Raw genomic sequence first — 16,413 nt, forward strand, 5'->3', positions numbered from 1 at the left:
TCTCAAACTTAGGAGGAAATTAAGGAGCGCGGTAGCGCTCCGCCCCGCCAAGTCAAGAAAGTTTGACCGCGCTACTAGAGATTAAGGAGCGCGGTAGCGCTCCGCCCCGCCAAGTCAAGAAAGTTTGACCGCGCTACTAGAGATATTATACGCGACAGGGAAAGTAGCCGTTTTTTTAATATGTTTTTAAACTGACATAATTGATATTGATAGACATTATTGATTTTCAATATCATTTCTTTTTTTTTTGACAAACATATTTTTATTTTATTTTTTATCATACTGTGATACATTTTTATGGACGCTTTCACAGTTAAAACTGTTGGTGGTAAAACTCGTTTGACATTCGAAGGTCATGTCTTTCGCTTTTCTAATCCCATTGGTAATATAGCTAGTCGATGGACCTGTCTAATGGCGTCTTGTCAGGAGCATGTCAACACCAACAAAGCTAAAACCAAAATTACTGGTGGGGATTTTCATCATTCACATGACAAGGAATCGACTGACTCAACACTAGGCAAAACTCCGCCTAAGCAGGCAATAAGGTCTCCGCTATCGTCAAGAAATAGCCGGCCTACCAAAATGTCTAGTCAGACAAATGGGACACCGGGAGTGCAAGGAACTCCTCCTACAACCCAAGTGACCCCATCACTCCCATCAGACCCAGTCAATGGCTCCACTCAGATGGTTCCAATTGTTGTGGATGTTGCCTCCAATGTTGCCACAGTTTCGGCCGCCGTGGGGTGGTACTTCCGGTTGTGCTACCGGTTCGACTGCTGCAGGTGGTGACAGTTCCTCATCGCAGACGCCATCTGTACCTGGTACCAGTTCGGTTCATCTTGGTTCTGCGTCACAGTCACGTGACGATCAATCTTTGCTGAATGAAAGAAATGCTGCTATTGACATCATTATCTCAAAGAAGATTTGTAATGAGGAGCTCCGAACTGATTTGGAAGAATGTAAGAAGCTGATCTCAAGCCTCCGTACTACCATTCAAACCATGGATGCTGCTTGGGAACTCGACAAAGCCGAGCTGACAAGACTTAGGAAACAAATTGAAAATATGTTGTATTTTATTTAACATTTAACCCAAGAACCGAAAATTTAAGAGTGGGGGTAAAAATCTCGTAGTGGGGATAATCAGCTGATATCAAAGATTGGCAGCACTGGCGCTGTCTAGTAGAGAAGATGGGAAGCTCTTGATAAAAATTCAGCTGTTCGCATATTTAAATAATTTTTGTTTAGTTTGAGATAATGGTCAAGTACGATATCATACATATTTCTAGACATGGTCTTCACTTGACTGGAGTGGATTATGGACTGTCCCCTATCTGATAGACGTTAAACAAGCAGGGTCCGTCCCTCCGGGAATTTTTTAGCCCGTAGTTTATTCGATCGTGGTTAAAGAATACCTATGTACCTACCTAATTGAACATGGTTCTCAGGATTTTGTAGTTTTGTTCACAGGTACAAATGACGTCTGTAAGAAATCCTGGGCCGCCACTGAAACTTGTCTTGCCCAGATTGTTGACAAATTCAAGACATGTAAATTGCTTGTTATCTTGGTTCCACCCCGTAAAGGGTCTGTAGAGTTCAATAGCCATATTTACTCACTCAATCTTAAGATTAGTAACTTTCTTCAGAAAAAAGGTATCTCATATCTAAATCCAGCACTAGTCTCGAAGAATAAGAACTTAAACAAGGACAATTTACATTATTTCAACAAGACAGGAAAGACCAATTTATGTAACATGATTAGATCTTGTATATTAGAGAACAAAAGTTTCAGCACTTTGGAGAAACCCAAAATTCCCACTGGTAGCGAAAGGTCTCCACCACTCGCATCTCCAGTAGTGCAAAGACACAAATCTGCTGTACTTGCACCTAGTGTCAGTAAAAGTCATGGTAATGGTAAGGGGATTTCTCCAAAGTACAATGACAATGACAATCATCATCATGTTCATGTTAATGGTAATCATAACAGGTATCATGATAGACCTAGGTATCCGAATGATAGGGGGACTGATGCTCGTGCTAGTGTTCATACCAGGGGTGGTAATAATGTTGCTAACAAGGGGAGGGCTCGAAAGAAGAACTCTTCCTTCCCTACCCTTCCCTGTTGTGTACAACAAGAAAAACAACCGTAGGTCTCCACCTTATACTGTTGGTCCCGGGTATCCTCATCCCCCTCCTGAATATTTTGAGCATGGGTTCGGTCATTACCCCCCTTACTATCCTTTGATCATTTCCCATACCATGATGTAATGTATGGTCCTGATTCTTATAGTTATTATCAGGATCCCTATATGAACGTAGGAAACGAACGTTTTTTCTAATAGCAGGACGTTAACTTTTACAAAGAGTAAGAAATTTCCTTCTTTTTCTTCTACATCTTTGCCTGTTATTGACGTTGATGATCATACTCATAGTAATGATTCATCACTTTCCTATCAACAGGTACCTCTGAGTACTTTACTTTACTTTCCGTGTCCGCTTTGACCAATGACCATGTCAGATACTCCTCTTCCAATATTCTGCTACTTGGTTCGCCGCATCATTTACAAGCAGCAGGTCTTGTTCGTTGCAGGTAGCAGCTGCGTTTGGGCAGACGAGAAGATGGACCTCGTCTTGGATGGATCCACAATCGCACAGATCATCTTCGCTGAGTCCCCATTTCTTCATGTTCTTCTTGCATTTGGACACTTTTGTTCTCAGGGCGGTTCAGGGTCTTCCAGATTGGGTTACTTTAGGTTTCCGCCGCTTGCAATTTTTTCTTCGAGTTCGACTATAGGATTTGGGAGGTCTTGTTTCCACAGCTCGATTCTACGTGTTTCAGGTGTAGTTGGGCACGGAGTGGTAGTTTTCAGGAAGCTCTTTCTGGACTTTAATCGACTGGCGTGGGCTGATTTGTTGTACAGTGGGTGACGACTGTCCTGTGTCTGTTTCTTCCTTTCTATTTCAGCGGAGACTTGTCTGCGGATACGAGGAGGTGCGATACCGGATAGTGGGTAAAGTTTCTCCAGTGGTGTGGGTTTCAAACATCCCGTCATGATGCGTACTCCCTGGTTGATACTGATGTCGACTTGTTTAGCATGTGCTGAGTTTATCCAAGCAGGAGCAGCATATTCCGCGGCTGATAAACACAAGCCCATCACTGATATGCGCAATGTTTCTGGTTGTGCTCCCCATGATGTGTTTGTAAGCTTTCTGATGATGCTATTTCTTGCACATACTTTCATTTTGGTGTCTCGGCAGTGTTCTTTGTAGGATAGTGTTCGGTCGAGTTTGATGCCCAGATATTTCGGTGACTCAGCGTGTTCGAGAGGTTGCCCTTTCCATGCTACTTTCAGTTTCGTTTTAGCGGCCATTTGTATAAGATCCTAGAACGAATGATATTAAATAGAATAAGCGAATACGTAGACGGAAAACTCATACCCCAACAGGCTGGTTTTCTTACCATTCTCGAGATATTTTGTTTACAGACACACACACACACAGATACACACACGGACCAATGGCTGAAACTTTGGATCTAGGCTCTAGGGACCTCAAAACGTGTTTTGGCACTAAAATCTGACCATCGAAAATTGACCAGATAACAGGCGTGGCATTCTTAGACCTGAGCGCGGCATATGATACCGTGAATCACCACAAGCTGATCCACAAAGTATACCATCTGACCAAGGATTATACCCTTTCTAAATTCATCCAATGTGTCCTCCAAAATCGCCGGTTTTTTGTGTCACTTCAAAACAAAAACAGCAGGTGGCGAAACCAGTAACCAGAAGAATGGCCTCCAACAAGGGAGTGTTTTGGCTCCAATACTATATAATATATATACGAACGACCAACCTGTTGTATGTACTGACCTTTGAGGCCTAACTAGAGATGAAAAAAGGAAAACTCACTTCATTTAAGTCTCAGGAATAATAATTAACAAGTTTTATTTTAATAAAAAGAACAGAAAGAAAATTCTGGAGATTCACATTTTTCTGATCTGAAAATCTGACCATATTTTTAGGTTATGTTTATGTTGTAATCTGTGTAAGCCGGGTACACACTAATCTCAACAATCTGTGTAAGCCGCGTACACACTAATCTCAACACAACCCATCCATCCAGACACGCAGCAATTCATGTACGCTGACGATACGGCTGTGGCAGCACAAGGAAACACGTTTGAGGAAGTTGAGGGTAAAATCAATAAGTCACTTGAAGACCTGGCAGAATACTATGCCCAAAACAACCTAAGGCCAAACCCAAGTAAATCATGCGTACAAGCCTTCCACCTGAAAAACCTCTGAGTGGTGAGTCCCTTTTGTATGAAAGAGAAGGCGGACGAGGATCATCTTTCACGTCGGATGTATGTTCGGGATCGGCGCCGGATTCCTCGTTGTTGGCAGATGTTTCTGTACCGGATTCCTCGCTGTTGGTAGGGGAGTCTGTGCCGGTTCCGGGTATATACTCGGGATCTGTGCCGGACTCCTCGCTTGCGGTGGGGGGTTCTTTACTGGATTCAAGTTCATCTTCGAGTTCAGCATCAAGCCCAGTGTCTTCTCCTTCGTCCCTAGTGCGATCTTCTGGATACAATACGTCGAACTTAACATCAGTAAATCAAAATCTAGCACGCGAGTTAACTTTGTATCCGAAATGTTTTAAATGTGTTCATTTCAATGCACAAAGTATCCAGCCCCATTTGCATGAAATTCGAACAATAGTTGAGGATGTGGATCTCCATGTCATTCTAATATCAGAATCATGGCTCAAGCCTTCTTTGTCTGATAACATAGCAATTATACCAGGATACGTGCTGTTTTAGTAAAAATGAGGTAAAATTTTGCATGATATGCCAAATTTCTTCATTATATGCATAATCGTCAAAAAGTGTCAAAACATGCAAAAAAAAAAAAAAAAAAAAAAATCCGATTCTAATAGATTTCATTCCTAACCACTTACAAAACAGATATTGATTGAATAGTTTGGGCGTCCAGTAACTGGTATGACAAGAGTCGTTCCCCCTTCTTTTTCTTTGGTAAGCTGTTTCCTTTTCTCTACTAGGAAGGAAGGAAGAAAGAAAAGAAGAAGGAAGACGAAGATAAAGATAGGCAAATATCCTGTAGGCCCTATCGAGTTAGACTAAAAATATTAATATGTCCCCCAGCCAGACAATATATACAATTATACATTGTAACTACATAATAGTCGAATACTTACTGGATTATAGAACGTGATCCCGAGATTTTTCAGCAGAGGGATTGCTTCATCCTGCCTCCAGGTGGTGGGATTACATGAACCACCTAGAAATATTTCATGTTGCTTTTTCTGAGTTAAATAATCTGCAATAATGACACATGCCACAGAATAAGTTTTATTTTCTAAATCTCACCCCCAAAAAATACCACTTCGTGGCAGAAGTGATATTAGAGGAAAGAGGAGTGCAATGAGGGGAAAGAAAGGTAGGTACTACGTGAAGGAGGAGGACACAAATTATGAAGTGAATAAAACGCGAGGTACAATACTGATTTCTAATCTTTTTTGGTGTGAGATGCCAATTTTTTTTTGGAGGGGGGGGGCACTTGATTTATCCCGGGAGGAAAGACTTGGCGGGATATTTTTTTATGCCACCAAGTGGTATTTTTTGAGAGGATCTCATAACTTTTTGCAGAAACTTACCATAAGATTACGTATGAGCGTAGCGCAACAAAGTACAAAGGCAATAAGCATAGAACATCATTTGGTAAGGTTTGGTGAGTTTGGGTTATTTCCGAGTGAAAAACACCATAGTAATATCTTTGGGTAAGTTTTAATAAGTTCGGGTAGTTTCCGAGTGAAAAAATACCATAATAACATCATTATGTAAGTTTTAGTAAGTTTGGTCATTCCCAAGATTGTAAACGCCTATTGTTCTGTTTCAAAGGCTCAACATCAACCAAAGGTAAATCTTTTGTTTTGTTTAAAAGGTTCACAATGAACCATTCTTCAATTTTATTCTTTAGAGTGATTGACAGGTTTTATAATAAGTAGTGTCACCTCTTTTTTTTAAGTTTTGATACATAATTATGTATTACGAAAGGTTACCGTTACCCATTCATACGTGGGATTACCCAGAAGACATTTTTTCAAAGCAGGACATTTTTCTAAATCGTAAATTTGTCCAATATTCAAATAGGTACCAAGTTAAACAACAATTGTCGATATGAAAGGACGTTATTGTTAAAGTCTCAGCTTAGACAAAAGAATCTGAGTAAGGTCTACAGTTCACAGAACCACTAGTAACTAACCATTGTATAACTTAAATAATATTATTTTCTTTCAGCCAGCCATGGCGGCTATAGCGCGTTTGTAATTCTGCACTATTACACCTTGGAGATGCTTATGCATAATAATTTGAGATGTAGGAGTAGGACTCACCCATGTTCACAACATCTCCGTAACTGAGGCGCAAGATAGAATATTTCCCTAGCAGATAACATTGACAATGACCTTTTAAATTGAGCACATTTCTGAGCAAACTGAAGCATTTCACTTGCTGAAACAATCAAAATACATGTAAACAATGAAGAGAAACCACTTGGTCTGTCCGTTTACACCACTCTTCCAGCATTTTCTACATTCAGTAAGTTGTAGCGTAGTCTTTCTACCTCGGTTTGATCTCATTTTCATCATTTAGAGCAGTTGTTCTCAAAGTTGTTGCCACCGCGGCGCACTTTAAGAAAGCTGTGCAAGCCTTTGGGGAAATATGGATATCTGCGAAAATACTTGGCCAAACTGCATGATTTCGATTTATATCGTTACTTAAAAGAACTCTTATAAATAACGTACCAGAGGCACAACCCCCTCTTCAAAGAAAATAACCACAAATGCCTCCTAGGTAATGGGTTAACTTGTATAACTATAGGACCCTCAAGATATCATATGATCAAAGGCAGATGAGCTTAAAAATTAAAGCCAACAGCATAGGGATGTTGAAAGAAGCAGAAAACTACCACATTAAAGACCTTCACGGTATTCCCAGTCCCACGTGACGTTAAACAACTTTCATGGATCATGGACATTCCTGGTTGCATACTTTTATAATTGAAAATTTTCTTTGTCTTTTTTAGGCTTTCAAAAATTTCCTCACGTTTTTTTTTTTTATATATTTGTCACTTTTTTTGTGAAATCCCCTGACTTTTCCAATCTCCATGAAATCCCCTGACTGACTTGAAATTTGGTAAGTAGCTGTAAAATGTGACAAGGATGCGACACGAAACTTTTGGTTAAGACCGGTGCAACGGTTGGCGGCATTTTACCGCAAATCCCCTGACTTTTCCAATCTCCATGAAATCCCCTGACAATTCCCGGTTTTCCAGTCTGGTAGACACCCTGCTTCAAGATAATTTATAAAGGGGGACAGAACAAAGAGCGAGGTGTTGGATTTATGTACAAGAAATCAATTACTTTTACCGGTTCTCAAAAATACCAAGAACTACCCATCTCTACTATTCCTTACTTTTGTGTTCTCTGATTTTCTTTTTTGTTTATTTGGTTGTTTTTTATTATTATCATTATTATTATTATTATTATCATTATTTTCATTATTATCATTATCATTATCATTATCATCATGGGCGGTTCTTGCCTAAATTTTTGGGGGGGCTTGATTTTGAAGGTACACCTTCAAAATTTTGATTTAGCGTTATGTAAAAAAATCTGGTGTGAACATCACACGACTTTCCTTATCCTATTGAATGATGCTTATTTGAGTATTATTTTACCCTAACTTTTACCATATCTCTAACCGTTTAGTCGGTATAGCTGAAAACCGCCAAAAAACGGTCGAAATCCGTCCAAAAGCGGTCAAAATACCGCCAAGCGCAGCACCTATCTTAACTAAAACGTTTTCTGTTGCATCCTTGTCACATTTGTGAACTACATACCAAATTTCAAGTCTCTAGCTCATATCCGTTCCCGAGATATTGCTTAAACTAGACCTGAAAACCGCCCAAAAACCGGTAAAATGCGCCAAGTTCCATATGCATACCGATCTTAACCAAAAGTTTCGTGTCCTGCATCCCTTGTCACATTTGACTTACCATTCTCGGAGATATTTTGTTTACGTAGACATCATCACAGTTACACAGCCAGATACACGAACACGGACCCAATGGCTGAAACTTTGGATCTAGCCTCTAGGGACCTCAAAACGTGTTTTGGCACTCAAAATCTGAACCATCGTAAATTTGACCCGATTACATTACATCTTTCCTTCCTATAGGTAAGGAAAGTAAAAAATGGTGTTTTGGATTATTATTCTGAAATCCAATTTTATCTAGTGTTGGAAAGAGGCCCTGATAACTTTGGGGTGGCTTAAGTACCCCCGAAGCCTTATCGCCGCCTATGAAATTACTTTAATTATTTATTAGACTTACTTAGTCAACGACACCACACACAGATCTACATCAGAACTACAATGGCTGACTTCGGATCCTAGGCTCTAGCGCCCTCAACAACGTGTTATGGCAGTACATATTGACATCGGAAATTTTGTAGCGCCGGTTACATCTTTCCATCCTATAGGTATGAAGGAAGGTAGAAACGGGGTGTATTGGATCAGAATTCTGAGATCCATGATCTTGTACGCCTGTAACTATGGAAGACTTGAGCCTCGAAGCGAAAAAAAATATCGCCGCCTATGATAATGAAGTTATTATCTATTATTGTTATTGTAATAAATATTATTATACATATATATAATTGTTTTATCATTATAAATTATAAATAATAATAATTCATATCAAAACCATAATGATTATCATATATCATATCATTGTGCATTACTCATCCTTTTTCGGATTATCATTTTCATATATCAGTATCATTGTCATTATCTTTATGTGTTATCATTATGACTTGTTCACTTAATCCATTCAGACTGCATTATCTTTCTCATACTTCCATTGTAACGCTTTGATATATGAGGAAGTAAGGTAATGTTATTCTTACAAACTTCTAATTTTTCTCTCAGTTTGACGAATTTCTATATAATAATCATGTTGGCGTATTACTACATTATTACTATTATATATCGTTAATGTCGTGATTTCATCATCACAATCGAATATGATCATTTGATCATGATTATCACGTTAGTCATTATGCGTCATTTTTCTCACTATTCTACTGTTCACTATTATAACTATTCTCCTCTTATCATTATTATCGTTATATCAGTGAAATCCTCTTGATTTCTGCAGTATGGTTTTCTGTTATCTTATAATCGTGTGTTATCCATTATTATGAAATTATTTTTACAAGCGCGGTTTCTTATTATTTTTATATACTATTACTATAGTACTTTGATTTGAATTTACTATTTTATCATTTCATTACTTTTTGACTTCGCACTTCGTGCTCAGAAGACTACGACTCTTCAAACCCGTAGTAATCGTGTTCGTACGCGGGGGTTACGTATACGGTCGCGCTGCGCGCTCCCGGCTTTACGCGTTGTGCATGGTGGCTTCGCGTTCCTTTTGTTATACGTCGCGCTGTGCTCAGTAGAAGATCTTAGCCTAAGGTTGTGTATTTGGTCGCGTTCGCGCTCCGGGGCTTCGAGTTGTGCTTAGTTGCGCTTCGCGCCGACTTGGCTCGCTTAATATGTCTCTGTATCTTGTCTCATAAATGATTAGTAAATAGCGATAGCAGAATATATGGTGGAAAATTTCTGGCCTCAAAGCGTGTTCCCGTGTATTTCTGATGGCGGGGACTATAATCGTATCATTTCGTGATATGGCTTTTTCAAATTTCGGTGATTTTCTGCGATTTTTCCCATTACTTACGAAAATAGGGAATCCAATTGTTGATAACTGCATCTCCCTTAGCAGTCTATACTGGGTTAGTATTAGTAATCGATGTGTCTGATTGGTTGACAATGATTTACAATGCGTGAGTTCGTCTGTTTAAGCAGTCAGCTTTGATAAGGGATGTATGTACTTTTGGACTTGGAAAAATTTCTTCCAAAAAATTAACAATTTTGTCAATTCCCATTATTCTTTACACCTCTTACCTTTATGAGATAAAGGTAAAGCAACATTGACTTTAGTTAATATCTGGATGGGCGACTGTCTGTTGTCTGATTTTCACCTAATCATAACAGTTTAGTTGTTTAGTCCTTGTCCTTGGACCATACCAGGGAAGACCAAATTTCATCTCTCTTCGACAAACCTATTATCTCTTGGAGGGTTTCAGCAGTCATTATATATAAGTCTTCATTATATATAAACCTATTATCAATAGGACATCTAGGTACTCTGGGTAGTAGGTCTGTAGTTACCAAAAATACAGATAAAATTACAAATAAAGACCAAGATGCTGTATGGGAAGATATTTTATAGAGAAGATGGCATACCTACCTAAGTATAATATCAAAAATCTTTAAATTAAAACAGCATTTCTGTACCCAATTTCCTAGATAATATTGGAATTGAATTTATTTATTTATTTAGCATTGATGGCTATTATCTTATAACATTAAACATACAAAGAATGTACAGTGAATGATAAAATACAATTAAATTGAATGAGAATATAGGAAAATCAACATTGGGGTTATTATAGTAAAAAAAGGACCCAATTTTACAAACATATTCATATTCAGTATTCCTCCAGCTTCAACTGTCTAGATCTCATTTGTTTCTTGAGCTGCATCCTAAAAAGCTCCACACTCAACTCCTTGAGATCTTTAGGTAATTTATTGTAACTATAATTATAAATTTGTAGGCAATTGAGTTTGCACTTTTTTTTATTAATACTGTCAACAAATAAATTATTTCTATTCCTTGTTAGATATTTATGCTTGTCCTTATTTTGAACTCTTCACGGGACTGCAGGCGGTGGGTTCACAGGGTTTCATAGCGGTCAGATGAGTGGTTTGGCCAGGTATGGAGTTTGAACAAGCAGGCAAACAGTTTGTACCACATACAATTGTATAGGTATATGTACAAATAAAATTGATTTGATTGAACTAATAAATTTGATAGGTATGGAGGGGTCAGTCCCAGTACCATTTTGTGTATAAAAGTAAGTACATTAAGCAGAATATTAAGTATCCCTGACATTGAGAATACCAAGACAATTCAACATACCTATCTACAATATGTGTTCTGTAAGGGGCTCCTGTTACAATTCAAATGGCAGATTTCACCAAAACACAAACATTATAGACATTTGTTTTGCAGAATATGAAGTTCATCGATTTGAGTCTAGTTAAATAGAAATATCCCACTTTCTAGTATACATATTCAAAATGTGGTGTAAAACTCATGGCTTTGTCCAGACTCACACCCAGGTATTTGCATGTTGATACCTATTCTAAAATTTCAGATCCCATTTTTACGGATAGATTCAGGGACAGAATTTGGTTTCTAGCACTTTTAATCAATCTCTCCTCTTTCTTTGTATCGGTACCACTGATGCTCATTTCTCTGGAAATATTCAAGGAACTCAATGGCCTCAATTTCAGAATCAAAGTTTTCAGCCATTGTAGGTAATTAAACAGTATTGAAAATCAGCTTAGATCAAAGTCTTAAAATTAAAAAACAGCAAAACGCTTTCTTTCAGAAAATAGAAAAAGAAACTATTAAAAAAAGCAATAAGCAAAACACTTTCTAATAGAAAATCTGGAAATTCTGAAAAGCTGAAAAAAAAAAATGAAAAATCCCAAAAAAAGTAAACAAACACAAAAAAATCATCCGTTAGGACATCTTATGAGAGAATTTCCTATCATTAAATTAGTAGGGTGAATTGATGGGAGAAATGTCTTAACGGAGGTTGGTGAAATGCAATTTTCAACTTTAATTCCCCATCAGTGCTTAATGATTCAATTAAGGCTTGATTGAAGTTTGGTGAAATCGGCTATGAGTCTTTTCAATGAAATCCATGCCTAAGATTTTTTCTTGTAAAATTGTAAAATTTCCGCAAATTTCCGAGTTTTCTTTTGCCGTTTTTTTTAAATTATGACTAAGGACTAAGGAGTGATGGATGATCAAAACACATGCTAACAAGTGAATTAAGTGAGCAAATAAATTACGACAGCAACTCCTAAGATACTAGCAAAAGCCTTCCTGAAAATTTCATGGATACCACACAAAATTAGCAATTTATTAACAAGAAAACAGGTTGACAAGTGATCCAATGTTAAAGCTACAGAAAATGAAAGGGAAAAATAAATGGGTACCTACTAATAACTAAAAGCATACAATATATTTATTTCTAAAGAAATTTTCTAACATACATGGGTAAAATAAAAAATACGAGTATAAATGGAAAATTAAATACCTACTAACAAAAAGACTAAATAAAATAATGGGTGGGTAGGTGGGTTAAATACTTCCATAGGTACACAGGTATGCAGTAAAAACTAAAAAGAAATAAAAGGTAACCAACTAAAAAACAAAGTAAGCGTGATAAAAAATAAAAAGTTGTAGGTATACAATCAACGAAAGATGAAAAACAAACTAAAAATAGAAAGTAACAATTTAGCTTTGTGACAAGGATGCAACAGAAAACGTTTAGTTAAGATAGGTGCTGCGCTTGGCGGTATTTTGACCGCTTCTGGGCGGATTTCGACCATTTTTTGGCGGTTTTCAGCTATACCGACTAAACGGTTAGAGACATGGTAAAATTTAGGGTAAAATAATACTCAAATAAGCATCATTCAATAGGAAAAGGAAAGTCGTGTGATGTTCACACCAGATTTTTTACATAAACCCAGTCAGCACACACGATTGGATGTAAGGCTCGAATCAAGCTTACAAATTCACCTGTGTAAGTTGGATGACATCCAGTCTGCTTGTAGCACTGGTCAGTGCTAATTTGTGATGTGATGTCTGAACAAGTACCCAGCATTTTTATTTCAAAGCAACTGCAATAAATAGCTTTCCCTTTATTCAATGTCAGCTTTGATTATTTAGGTACCTACTTACCACAGATACCGGGTCCTCCTTTGGTACTACCATTTGGTCCTTTGATACGTTGATGTACTACCATTACTTCTGGTTTCCCTCAGGTCCTCCTTTGGTACTACCATTTGGTCCTTTGATACGTTGATGTACTACCATTACTTCTGGTTTCCCTCAGATTAATACAATCCCCATGATCTCTTCTTTCATGACGTAGGTAATTGAAGTTGAAAGAAGCTTGCTAGTTACATACTAGTACACCTGGGGGGAAAGAAGAAGAAATAAATGGACTGAAAAATAGATTAAACACTGGGGTTCACTGGGTAGGTATCTTTGGGTTTTCACTGTGCAAAAAACAAAAATCTTTTGCACTTTGGGTATTCCCTGTGCATTTTTTTTTGCAACTTAAATAAAAGGTTGGACAGTGAACTACAAATGAGTAAATAATTCAGGGTGTCAAAGATCAAATACTAAGTACCGATTGTATTTTTGTCTCTTATCTGTTTGGAGTTGCATGGCAAGATGCTAATCTTGTTTAATGTAACTTAGCTAGACTTTCCTTTTTTTAAGCACTCTTTTAAATTGCACACTTTAAACTACATTTTTTAGAACACTTCTAAAAGCAAACATCTTCCTTTATCTGTTCAGTTTCCATGATAGAAATTTTATCCAAATAGGTATCTTTATACTGAGAACTGAAGGTTTCTCTGTGGAAATATGCCTAGGCAATAGGTACCTTACCTAGGTAACTAGGTATTAAAACATAATAAAACACTTACCCAATCATTCCTCAATCCTCATCATGAACATGAATGCAATAATAACGAAAAATATTTGTGGTGTTTGAAACTTCAACTTTCATTCATCATACATGTAAGAGGCCATTGACAATAAACTCTAGGAAAGTTCTTACTAATAAAAATAGAATAAAAACAGAGTATAAAATGTCACTATAGGTATTATAATTTGAAATTTAAATAAACTGTCTTTAGTTTTTAATACCTAAAATTAAAACACAAATTTCCTTAAATTCTATAAAATGTTTGGAAAATTAATCGCAATTTCGCAATATGGCTGACTTTGAAAAAAAAAGCCGGTGACGTGTTTTACTCTGCGCATGCGCTGACATCACGTGTGGCTGGATCTCAGAGGCTGGATAAAGGCTGGAAATACACTAGCACGTCAAGTCTGGCTGGATTTAAACTTGAATCGCGAGTGTTAATTTCGCTGGATAATTGTCATTGAAAATAAGCCCATATCCGGCCTTGACATCCAGTTGGATGTGCGGTTGATAATTCATTTTAAAGAACAGGTTGGATCTCTGAGGTTGGATTCGGACTGGATTTAAGTTTAAGACGTTAGACTTAGAAATCCTGTCAAAATCAAGCCCCTGGATGTAAGCTTGCGTGCTAACTGGGAGGTATCTCTAGTAAATCTTCGTAGGTAACTAATAAACCTAGATATTTAATAAAATAATTTATTGTGAGCTCGTGAGACTTGGACAATAATGGGACTAAACCACCTCACATTATGACATTATCACATTAAAGGCCATTGATTTCGACTTCCGATTTTTTTTTTACTATTAACAAAAAACTGTCACCTACAAAAAACTGCCCAAGTACCTACAGTTCATTTACAAATTATACTAATCCCCCATTAAGACCATTTTCTTTTCCGTGTTTTGTGACACATTTTTACGCGGTTCCGCGTAATTTTTACGTTTTACGTGTTCAGTTTCGGACAGTTTGAGTGCTCGTCATCCAGTCTTCTGACTCAAGAATTTCATTTGGCTCAGTTATACATAGTTTGGTTCATTTGACTCAGTTAATTAGTTTGGTGACGTTTGGTTTCAAATTTGAGCCCGATCTCTTCTTTTGGTGGAGCACTCAACCGCTTGTTTTGGTGGAGGACCAGATTATCCACCTGATTTGGAGTTACCTGCGGCGCGGCTGTTGTTCTCGTGAAGTGTCCAGGATGGGTTACCACTAAAAGAAAGTGGGTGTTTGGTGGATTTCTGGTAAGCTCATGTATGAAGCATTAGATGTGGAATGGCAAGTTGTATCCTCTTCTCTTGTGTCCTCTCTGTTAATCCTATGTAAGACCATGGCCTGTAACAAAAAGAAATTCTGTTTAACATATAAAAGTAGGTACCTGCCTCTATATGTAAGGGGGGGACTAGTTGTTGTTGTTTTAGCAGCTTTAGCTTTTGCCTAATGGTGATAGCAGAATAAAGAAAAGATATCTTTTTGTATCTGCTATACATCATGTAGGATAGTGTTCGGTCGAGTTTGATGCCCAGATATTTCGGTGACTCAGCGTGTTCGAGAGGTTGCCCTTTCCATGCGACTTTCAGTTTTGTTTTAGCGGCGTAGTTTTTCAGGTGGAAGGCTTGTACGCATGATTTACTTGGGTTTGGCCTTAGGTTGTTTTGGGCATAGTATTCTGCCAGGTCTTCAAGTGACTTATTGATTTTACCCTCAACTTCCTCAAACGTGTTTCCTTGTGCTGCCACAGCCGTATCGTCAGCGTACATGAATTGCTGCGTGTCTGGATGGATGGGTTGGTCGTTCGTATATATATTATATAGTATTGGAGCCAAAACACTCCCTTGTTGGAGGCCATTCTTCTGGTTTCGCCACCTGCTGTTTTTGTTTTGAAGTGACACAAAAAACCGGCGATTTTGGAGGACACATTGGATGAATTTAGAAAGGGTATAATCCTTGGTCAGATGGTATACTTTGTGGATCAGCTTGTGGTGGTTCACGGTATCATACGCCGCGCTCAGGTCTAAGAATGCCACGCCTGTTATCTGGTTTCTTTCGTATCCATTCTCTATGTGTTGCGTCAGATTTAGGATCTGTCCACAGCAGGATTTTCCTGGTCGAAAACCAGCCTGTTGGGGTATGAGTTTTCCGTCTACGTATTCGCTTATTCTATTTAATATCATTCGTTCTAGGATCTTATACAAATGACACAACAGGCTGACAGGTCTAAAGTTCTTGGGCTCGTTTGGTTTCTTTCCAGGTTTTAATAGTGCTACCACATGCGCCTTTCTCCAGATTTTAGGAATTTGCATTGATCTTATACAGTTATTCAGGAATTTTGTGATCCATTGGAGTGTTTCTATTCCGAAGTGTTTGATCTGTTCTGTTCTAATACCATCTAATCCTGCCGCTTTGTTGTTCTTCATCATCTTGATGGCTCCTTGCAGTTCCCCAATACAGAGATCATCATTCAGGAATTTGTTCTCATCTGCTATGTTGCGTTCAAGTTTTGTCTTTGGGATTCTGTTATTCGTTTTCCCATTCATGAGTAGTTGGTGGGCTACTTGGTTGGCAGTGACTTCATAGTGTGCTTGTTCTGGTTTGGTTGGATCATTGCTCAGGTTCTTGAGGAGCTTGTATGCTTTTCTACTGTTGCCTTTCATATCTAGGTCTTCCATTAGATTGCACCACTTTTCTCTTCGGTTTTC

The 16,413-nt window shown here is 38.0% G+C and overlaps 3 long non-coding RNA genes across 3 annotated transcripts; 2 read left to right on the forward strand and 1 right to left on the reverse strand.

Moving 5' to 3' along the window:
* Window positions 1-12,750: 12,750 nt before the first annotated feature.
* Window positions 12,751-14,886, forward strand: LOC113471104. The gene is made up of 2 exons (XR_003393930.1): window positions 12,751-12,804; window positions 14,369-14,886. It is a non-coding gene; the product is annotated as an uncharacterized LOC113471104 (long non-coding RNA).
* On the forward strand, window positions 12,825-13,392 carry LOC113471103. Its single transcript, XR_003393929.1, has 2 exons — window positions 12,825-12,974; window positions 13,046-13,392. It is a non-coding gene; the product is annotated as an uncharacterized LOC113471103 (long non-coding RNA).
* Window positions 13,102-13,780, reverse strand: LOC113471102. Its single transcript, XR_003393928.1, has 2 exons — window positions 13,718-13,780; window positions 13,102-13,199 (listed from the first exon to the last, which is right to left on the reverse strand). It is a non-coding gene; the product is annotated as an uncharacterized LOC113471102 (long non-coding RNA).
* Window positions 14,887-16,413: the final 1,527 nt, after the last annotated feature.

This window comes from Diaphorina citri, unplaced genomic scaffold (genome assembly GCF_000475195.1).
Source record: "Diaphorina citri unplaced genomic scaffold, Diaci psyllid genome assembly version 1.1 scaffold2072, whole genome shotgun sequence".
Taxonomy (NCBI): domain Eukaryota; kingdom Metazoa; phylum Arthropoda; class Insecta; order Hemiptera; family Psyllidae; genus Diaphorina; species Diaphorina citri.